This window comes from Symphodus melops (assembly GCF_947650265.1).
Source record: "Symphodus melops genome assembly, chromosome: 6".
NCBI lineage: Eukaryota > Metazoa > Chordata > Actinopteri > Labriformes > Labridae > Symphodus > Symphodus melops.
Genome location: NC_136696.1, coordinates 26,929,331 through 26,937,731, shown reverse-complemented (window position 1 = coordinate 26,937,731; position 8,401 = coordinate 26,929,331). Strand labels below are relative to the sequence as shown.

The window sequence follows — 8,401 nt, the reverse complement described above, 5'->3', positions numbered from 1 at the left end:
AGTGGCCTCTGTAAAACTCTGTTACTGCTATTATTTTTTGACAGGCCTCTGACTCATTTGCTGCCCAGGAAAATATCGTGACTGCTAATTGATCATGAGCATAACGGAGCGATAAATCCACGCAGAAACTCTGTGATCTACGTGTGTTTTAGTCCAGCCAGAGGGGGGTTTCGTACCCGCAGTAAACCATGCACCTCCAGATCAGGTGAGCAGAGACATCACTCAGCACACACACATCAATCCAACACTGTCACTTCTACATATTGTAATTCTCATCTGCCTTGGTTTCATGTAAACATTTTGGTTTACTTTAAATGTGTAACCCTTTTTTGCTGAGTCATGTGACCGCTACTGATCATGTGACTGGCTGTGAACCCTTAAAGGAAGTAGCTTTGGTGACCATTTTGTCCTGATGAAGGCCTCGAAGGGCTGAAACATGTTGGTATGTTTTTATGAACCTTTCGCCCAGATGAATTGGCGGCTTTAACCATCGGAGTGCCTCAGACTTTTTTTAAATGCTTCTTAGTTTTGGATCCTCGCTCTGAAGAGCACCAGGAGGACGGATTACCAAAAATAATTTTCAACACCCGTGCATGCAAACAAACTTTAGCGAAACGCTTGGTTGAGATTTATAAAAACTATGAGCAGACTTTATTTTTTGTTAAAGCCCCAAGTGGCTTCTATAATTAATGAACATCATCATCATCAGCCAAGGACACTTTTGATCCATGCATGGCTACAAGTTTGGGTTCTGATTGATCAGACTGGCTGCTTTAAAACCGACTTAAGTCACGAGGGTTTTTTCAACGCTTGCAGAAAGACAGTGAGATTGCGTTTCCATGTGTAATATCCAAGGAGATAAGCAAATACAAGAGTGGAGACGAGCGAAGGAGATAAATACAAGCAGGGAGGGGGAGCAGCAGGCGGAGTGACGGTAGCAGAAAATACTTCACCATTAGGACTGAATTAGAACTTATGATTCATCCTCTTGAATTGAGAAACACATTTCATATGTCGTAGGAGGTTGTATCTCCCGTCTTGTAGCTATCTAGCACAACACCTTTCAGGATTTTTTTTTTTTTTGTTGTTGCTGTGAACATGTTGTGCCAAACAGACACAGAAAGGGTGCAAGTGCTGTTGTGTGATCAACAACAAAGGCGCTTAAAATAAATTAATATATCACTAACCTGCTGAGGTTTTTGTGAGTGGAAGGTCCAAACATTGGGTGTCTATCCAGGGTTCAAGGTAACGTCTGGCCTTGAGTCGCCTTGGAGCACCCTTGGCTGAGTCCTGGAACTTCAAGGACACTCTGTTTTTGGTGCTGACCTCTGTGAACGAAGATTATACATAAATATAGTTTCCTCACATAAATCAATAGGAATAAGAATTTATTTGGGGAAAGAGAACAGTGAGAAGCAGCGTAGTTGCAGGTACACGCTGTGGCACTCTGAGTAACTCTGTGTAATAGAAGGAAAAAAAGGTGGTGGTGGTGGAAGGGGGCGGGGGGGGGGGGGGGGGGCAACATGGGGAGAAATGTATCATAGAGGACGTCATCAGCACCAATGGAAGTCACGCAGCATTCAGGGGTCAGTGCCAAAGCTGACGACAGAGTACGAGCCACAGAGATCCTGGGTGTGACTAAGACACGCTGACCATGGAAAAACAGTGTGTGTCCTCCTCTCCTCCTCCATCATAACATAAACACACAAGTCACAGAGCGGAAATGATCAAAACAGGAAAATGTATCTCCCACGTATAAAACCGGCTGAGCTTTAAACTCTCCACCTGCTTCTTTTTTTAAAAGCATGTCAATACATCAGTAAACCCCGTGAAGTGTTTGTCTTTGCTGTATCATAACCCCTGTCTCTTTTCCACTTGGTCTCCACTCAAGACTGTGTGTGTGTGTGTGTGTGTGTGTGTCAATGTATACACACAGGTCCTTTTAATTTGTTTGATGTCCCCTCCCATCTGCCTCCTGGGTTTCCATTCCGACTTACGGGCTGCTTCTTTCTAGGAAACAGAGGCTGTTTTGGTCCGGTGTTTACCATCGGGCCCCAGGAGTGCACACAAACTGAAAACATCGTAACCTTTCCCTGAGTGTGGCTGTGCGTATGGAGACACCACGACTACACCGTTACACCGACTTGGGAACTGTTTCACATCACAGGCAGGGAAGCAGAGGGAAGAGACCGCCGAGAACATGGTGATTTATTGACACCAATCTGCAGTTAACATACACAGCAAGAAAAAACGTAAGCAGCCTCACAAGGACCTGACACACTGACACTTTCTATCTTGACCCTAAAAGTAAAAGCTTTCTTTTGTTGTCATATTTAGTTGTCAGCAAACAAACTCCAAAAGCCTCAAACACAAGAATATGAAGGTTTAGTTTGATATCACAGGTGCTATTATTTCAAACATTTTCAAAGTGTTCATTTGTGCTTTTATTTTGAAAGAAGGGGCAGTTTTTGCACTGGATGAAGTGTATAAAGATAGGCAGGTATAGGATGGGGGGGGGGTTACCAGGAACTGCTACATGCTACAAGGACATGAAGACAATCAGTTATTCATTGAAAGACAAATTATTCAATAAACAAACTGGATGTTGAAAATCTGTTTGATTTCTGCGTACGACACATTCGCCTCGTGCCCTGCATGTCGCCCATTTCAAGTTGAAAAGGTCAAATCACCAACAGACATGCTGCATCTGTTGTCTTTTTATTGTAAAAAGGAGCAAAGTGCAACATTAAATCTAAATGTCGCCATTTAAAGAATTATACCAGATTGGGTTTAAAGCTCTGTGTAACTGTATAAGGTTACTGAAAACAAAGAAAGATAGACCCCAGGTCCACAGGAAGCCTCTCCAGGTGTACTAGCTGGTACCATTTTGTCTGGAGTGTGTACAGAGGGATGGCTGGACAGGTTTTGTTTGAATTTGAGGCCCAGATTAAGAAACCCTGCGCTCTCCTCCCTCCCCTCCCCCTATTTATTTTTCCATCTCTCCTGCCTAAATGATGTCAATGGAAGCAGAGCTATTGTGCTATTTATAGAAGCACCCCCCCTCCCCACCCCCTCCTCATCCTCCCTCCACACACACACACACACACACACACACACACACTACACTTCCCTCCCTGCACAAAACACCAACCATCCTTGGCATCACATGCTCGGTTGGGAGCTCTGCTGCACACAATAAACCACGTCAAGAGAAGAATCCGCATGAATCGAGCCTGAATATTTATGAACGGCTTTGTCACATGTACCCCATGCTAGCACGCGCATGCGCAACACCCCCCCCCCCCCCCCCTTAATATGTGTACTGTATGTGTTTGCTATCCATGCCTGGTTATTGCGCGTTCAGCTGCACTTCCCTCTACAGGAGAAAAAAAAATAGAGAGAAAGAGCCCCCATTGAGAGGGACACCAGCTTCTTCATTCAATCATAACGTGCAGTCATTCATTCATTCCTCACTTTCTCACTCACTCATTCACACAATTCCCCCCGCAGACTTTGTGAATGGAGGTGAAGTGGGATGAATGTGGAAAGACATCTGTTCTGTTTGACGCCGCTTTTCTCGATTTATTTGCGCGTCTCTCTTTACAGTTGGAATCACCAACTTGTGGGCGCGTGTTTGTGCGCGCGATCTCTATGGGGGGGGGGGGGGGGTGTTGGTATAAGTCTAAGGGGACAGTAGTGTACATTGTGTTCCCTGGGTACGAGTTTTGGGATCTCTACAGACCAAATAACACCCCCTCCCTCCTCCTTCTCTCTCTCCACGACTCGTTCTGTCTCTTGACATTCACATGCTATATTACATAACACAGTTGTGGTTGGGAAGGGGGGGGGGCTGGAGGAGTCGTGTGGGGGGGGGGGGGTGTTTAAGTCTCCTTCCATCACAAATAAATGCACGGTTTGCTGCACAAGCGTCTTTGATTGAGGAGAACTCATGAGGTCTGAGTGTCTTCTATTTCTGAAAGGCAGCCGCGATATAAATAAAATACACCCCCCCCCCTTAACGAAATCTGTCATCCACCCACATCCACTCTTACATCCTGAAAAAATGAATTCTGGTAAAACTGAGTCGTGTAAATATCATATAGGCTGAACGGCACACGATCCTGACGGAATCTATTTGAAAACATTTGTTCAATCTGTTTTAAGGCGACCTTATTATAAAGCTACCTGAGTTGTGTCGTTTTCTGCTTTTGACCAGGCGAGGAGGTAACATCGTCTTCAAATGTCATTATTTTGTTGTGATTAGTCTCCTCTATAGGCGACATGAGTGCATCGTTTCCTTGAACCGTTTTTCTTTTTTTGTTTGTTTTAATCGTCCAAGAGGAAGAAGGAGCGCGCTTTGTTTGTGTCTTCGGTCTGCAGAGCTTTAATAATATCCAGCAGAAAAGTGTAGGCTGCTCGGTATTTATAGCGACAGTGTGTACATCCACGGCGGTCACACGTGCAACAGCCGCTTCCCTGCGCTCCTGCTGAAGTTGACATGTTAACACTCACTGGCTGCTATATTTAGCCCAGCCTCACAGTGCTGTTACTATTCCCAGCATTGTACATGAGGGGGCGGACGGTGGTGTTTTTTTTTTTTTCTTTCAATAAAACGAGAAGGGAGAAAAAATCCCTTTTCACGACAGATATTTTTTTTTTTTGATGTGTCACTGATACTTTACAAGCCCAGGGACGCCAAAATAAAAGAGTCCACAAGTGAAGGGCGATAGGAAGAGTTTGAATTGGTGATAAATGGATGCTTAAACAGAAATATGCTGATGGTGTTGGACGCCTCTAAGGACTTTTGAGAGTACCTGACCTTTACCTTTGAATGAAGTCAACTAGACACTCAAAAGAGATTTCCACACATCTTAAATCATATAAAAGACTTTATAATGTCAACATTTCTACCTGTACTGACCTGAACACACTGGTTCCATAGTGATCTCAAACTCACACTTTAGGCACCAGTGTTCAGTCGTTGCCATATTAAAAGAAAAGCAGTACTTCCACTCTTCAACTTCATGTGTTTACCTTTTGGGTTTCTGTTCAGCAAAGCTCTCCTTAGATGCATTTTAGGGAAAATACTGCACTGTTTAGGATGCCAGCTGAAGTATCATAGATTTTCAGCACCATGGATAGCTCCCATTTTGAATTTAAGCTCCATTTTCCAACTCTTGTTTTCTCCAGAAATTCTGCAGTTTTCCTCTCTCCTATAATAACTTCTTCTAGATGATGTTTTGTTCGAGCTGGGGCTCAGTTGGTAGAGTCGGTCGTCTTTCGACAGGAAGGTCGGGGGTTCGATCTATATCTGATGTGTTCGTGAGTAAGACAGTTAAACCTGCAGGTATGGTAAATGGTTAATGGGCTTGGAGCTCATGTAGCACACCTGTACTACACCGCAGGCCACACCTACACATTTACACACTGATGGTCGAGGCTGCTGAGTAAAGAGTCATCACATTCATACAAGGCCCATGAAGGGTACGCGTCTTGCCATGCAGCTGGAGATTGAACCCTCGACCTCCCTTAAAAGTTTCTCCCACTGCTTTGGTGGCGGCGTACGACTGTGAATGAATAGAAATAGTTAATACTTAATACAAACGTAAGTTTATATACCATAGTTAGAGGGTGAACATGTCTGCACTATCAAACAAAGTCACAATAAAGCAGCTGCTCCCCTTTTCTGATAGTTCTTCTGGACTTCAGGAGACAGGACTCAAAGCGTGCACACAAGTATAACTGTGTATCAGCAGGGGAATTTGAACTGATACCACTTCTTGGATTTTCTATTAAAGTTTAAACAACGCCAATTTCCAACTTGAATAGCGGCACTAAACGCAACACACGACAAGAACTAGAGTAGGCTGACACGTGAACGCACCACGCACGATTCCAACAGTTTGGCCTGAACTCATACAAGATTATAATCCTTTCTGAAACCTTTTGAATACTCAAACTCAAATTGAGTTAAAAGTGTAGATAAAGTATATTTTCAGCATGTACTGTCTTAGAAGGGGGGGGGGGGGCTTATTTATTATCACCACCCACTCCATCCTCAAAGGTTGATCATAAAGTGAGGAAAACCCATCGACTTCCACCAGGTGCTTCAGGACTATTGATTTACCTTCTTTACCTTCACTTGTGCTCTCACATGGACTCGTACAGTCGCTCCTTCCTCCTCTTTCTCTCACTGAGGGTCGTCTTCGCTTCCTCTCCCGCTGCTGCCGCCCACTCCTCCTCCACCACTTGATTATTTTCAGCTCCGTGTGTGTGTGCAAACGCATGTGCCAGGCACAGGCTGACTGACTGGAAAACTGGTTGGTTGGTTGGTTGGTTGGTTGGCTTGCTGGCGGACTGGTTTGGGAAATACCTGGTCACGATCAATGACGAGGGTTTATCTTGGTTGCATATCGCCCCCTACTGTCCTGAAACGCGAATTGACACTAAGACCTTTAAAGCACATATGTACAGTATCTGAGCGGGGACATATTAGTCACACAGCAAATAAACAAATTACATTTCTGCAGTATGAAAATGAATTTGCATCTATAAAATGTGTCACTGAAGCTGATTGTGACTATGCATTCATGAATATTAACTTAAATCCAAATGTATTCAAATTTTTGCATTCAATTTAAATCATATTGGTGGAGTTTTGGATTTGAATAAACTCTGTACTAACAGATGACAGTATTTGAAAAGTACCTGACAAAGCAGGTCAATTATCACTATTTTCGTCCTGGTTGATGGATTAAGAAGGGCATGTCATTATCATCATCGTCATCGTCATTATTTTAGTGTCCTCCGGACCACAGCTCTCATTCACGCAGCTTACCACAAGCAGAAAAACAAAGAGAGACAAAAAGACATCATGAAAGCTTTAAGTGACTCGTTGGGTTGGGGGATAAAAATAGATTTGGTTTCTCTGCTAGGAAAACCCTGGTGTCGAGCGCCCTCTGGAGGGGAGACACTGTCAAAACGTGATGAAAGACTGATGGAAATTGGGGGGTTTTCTGCCGTTTCCAGAGATAAATCTGCAGAAATGTCCAACAGTGTGCGCGTAAAACTCTGAAATGTTAACAGTTGACTCCCCCTTTCTTTTAAAGCTAAACTCATAGGCTATATTAAAATAAGTTGCTGACATTTAAATGGTCTTTTTTGCATTAAAGACACTAGTGTACATCTTTCTCTGAGAAAATTGTGATAAAATATCGGTGTGATCTTTCTGAAAGGGATAATTCTACAACAAAAGAAGGTTTGCTGCATTACCGTAAGTCTCATATTAACCACGCACCAGAAAAGGACGCACACTCTGGCTGCACGTGCGCCATTTAATGATATATTTACCTTTGTCATTTTTAAATGGTTTGATTTTGTTCACAGTCAGACATGTGTCTTTGTGAAAATTCTGCAACAAAGTCGATTCAGAAAACTGAGAGTCTGAGCACCCCTCCTCCTCCAGATCCTCCACCTACACACAGCAGCGCGCACGTGTTTCCACATGCAGATCTGTAGCACCCACTGAGAGCCCTGTGTGCGCGTGCGCGTGTGTGAGATGTCTTTTCTATCTTTATGAGAGCCGGATTTGTACTATTTTAATTCATTTATTTTTGCATAAACACAATGAATAAGGAGCCGAATTAAAAAAAACAAGAGCAGCCTGATATGATTTAGAGACGATGCTAAAGATGTTTAAAGTCACTTGAGTAACTTCAGGATTTTGATTCGACGAGGACATGAAGAGATGTCATGATACCTTAACTTGGACACTAAGGTTTATTTTCTATTTTTGATTTACTGAGTAGATTGATAAACCAGACTTCTTGAAAACCTCCAAAAGACAAAGAAAAGTGATGCTAAAATAAATAAATCAGATTTGATATAGTTGGAAGTTTTATAGTCATTTATATTCTGTATTTGTATCATTGTCAGGTTTTGTGTTTTGTAAATTTGCTTTTTTCATGTTTGTATGTTTCTATATTGAACTACAAAAAGCATTTTGCAGGTTTGCTCCAACAGTATTTTGTTGTCATTGTAGATACAGATATCTTAATGTATCGTCTGAACTCAAACAATGAGATGGCTGAAGTTTATGTTCTCATGTCAGGGTTCCCATGAAGTCAGGGTTTGGGTTAAAGCCTACCCGTTTAGACAATGCAGCAAAGATTTGGTTTGAGTGTCAGTTTTTGGCAACAGGTCAGAGTTTCTCACATGTGAGTCCAATGTGCATGTTGGACTGTGGGCTTACACTGCTCTGGTGCAGATGTAGAGGAGCAGAGGAAAGACAGGCGGGGAGAAGAAGCTAACGTTTTGAACATGAAAGTCAAAATGCTGCAAGGAGAAAAAAAAAAAAGGAAAGTTGAGTTACCTGCTGAAAAATGCTCCAAAAAGACTGAAG

General features: G+C 42.9%; 1 protein-coding gene across 1 annotated transcript in view; it reads right to left on the bottom strand.

Moving 5' to 3' along the window:
- LOC306825530 (uncharacterized protein) overlaps positions 1-1,422 on the bottom strand; it is a 35,371-nt gene extending 33,949 nt beyond the window's left edge. Inside the window, exon 1 of the transcript XR_013779282.1 lies at positions 1,188-1,422. The gene's annotated coding sequence lies outside the window, so the exon portion shown is untranslated. The remainder of the gene's footprint in view (positions 1-1,187) is intronic.
- Positions 1,423-8,401: the final 6,979 nt, after the last annotated feature.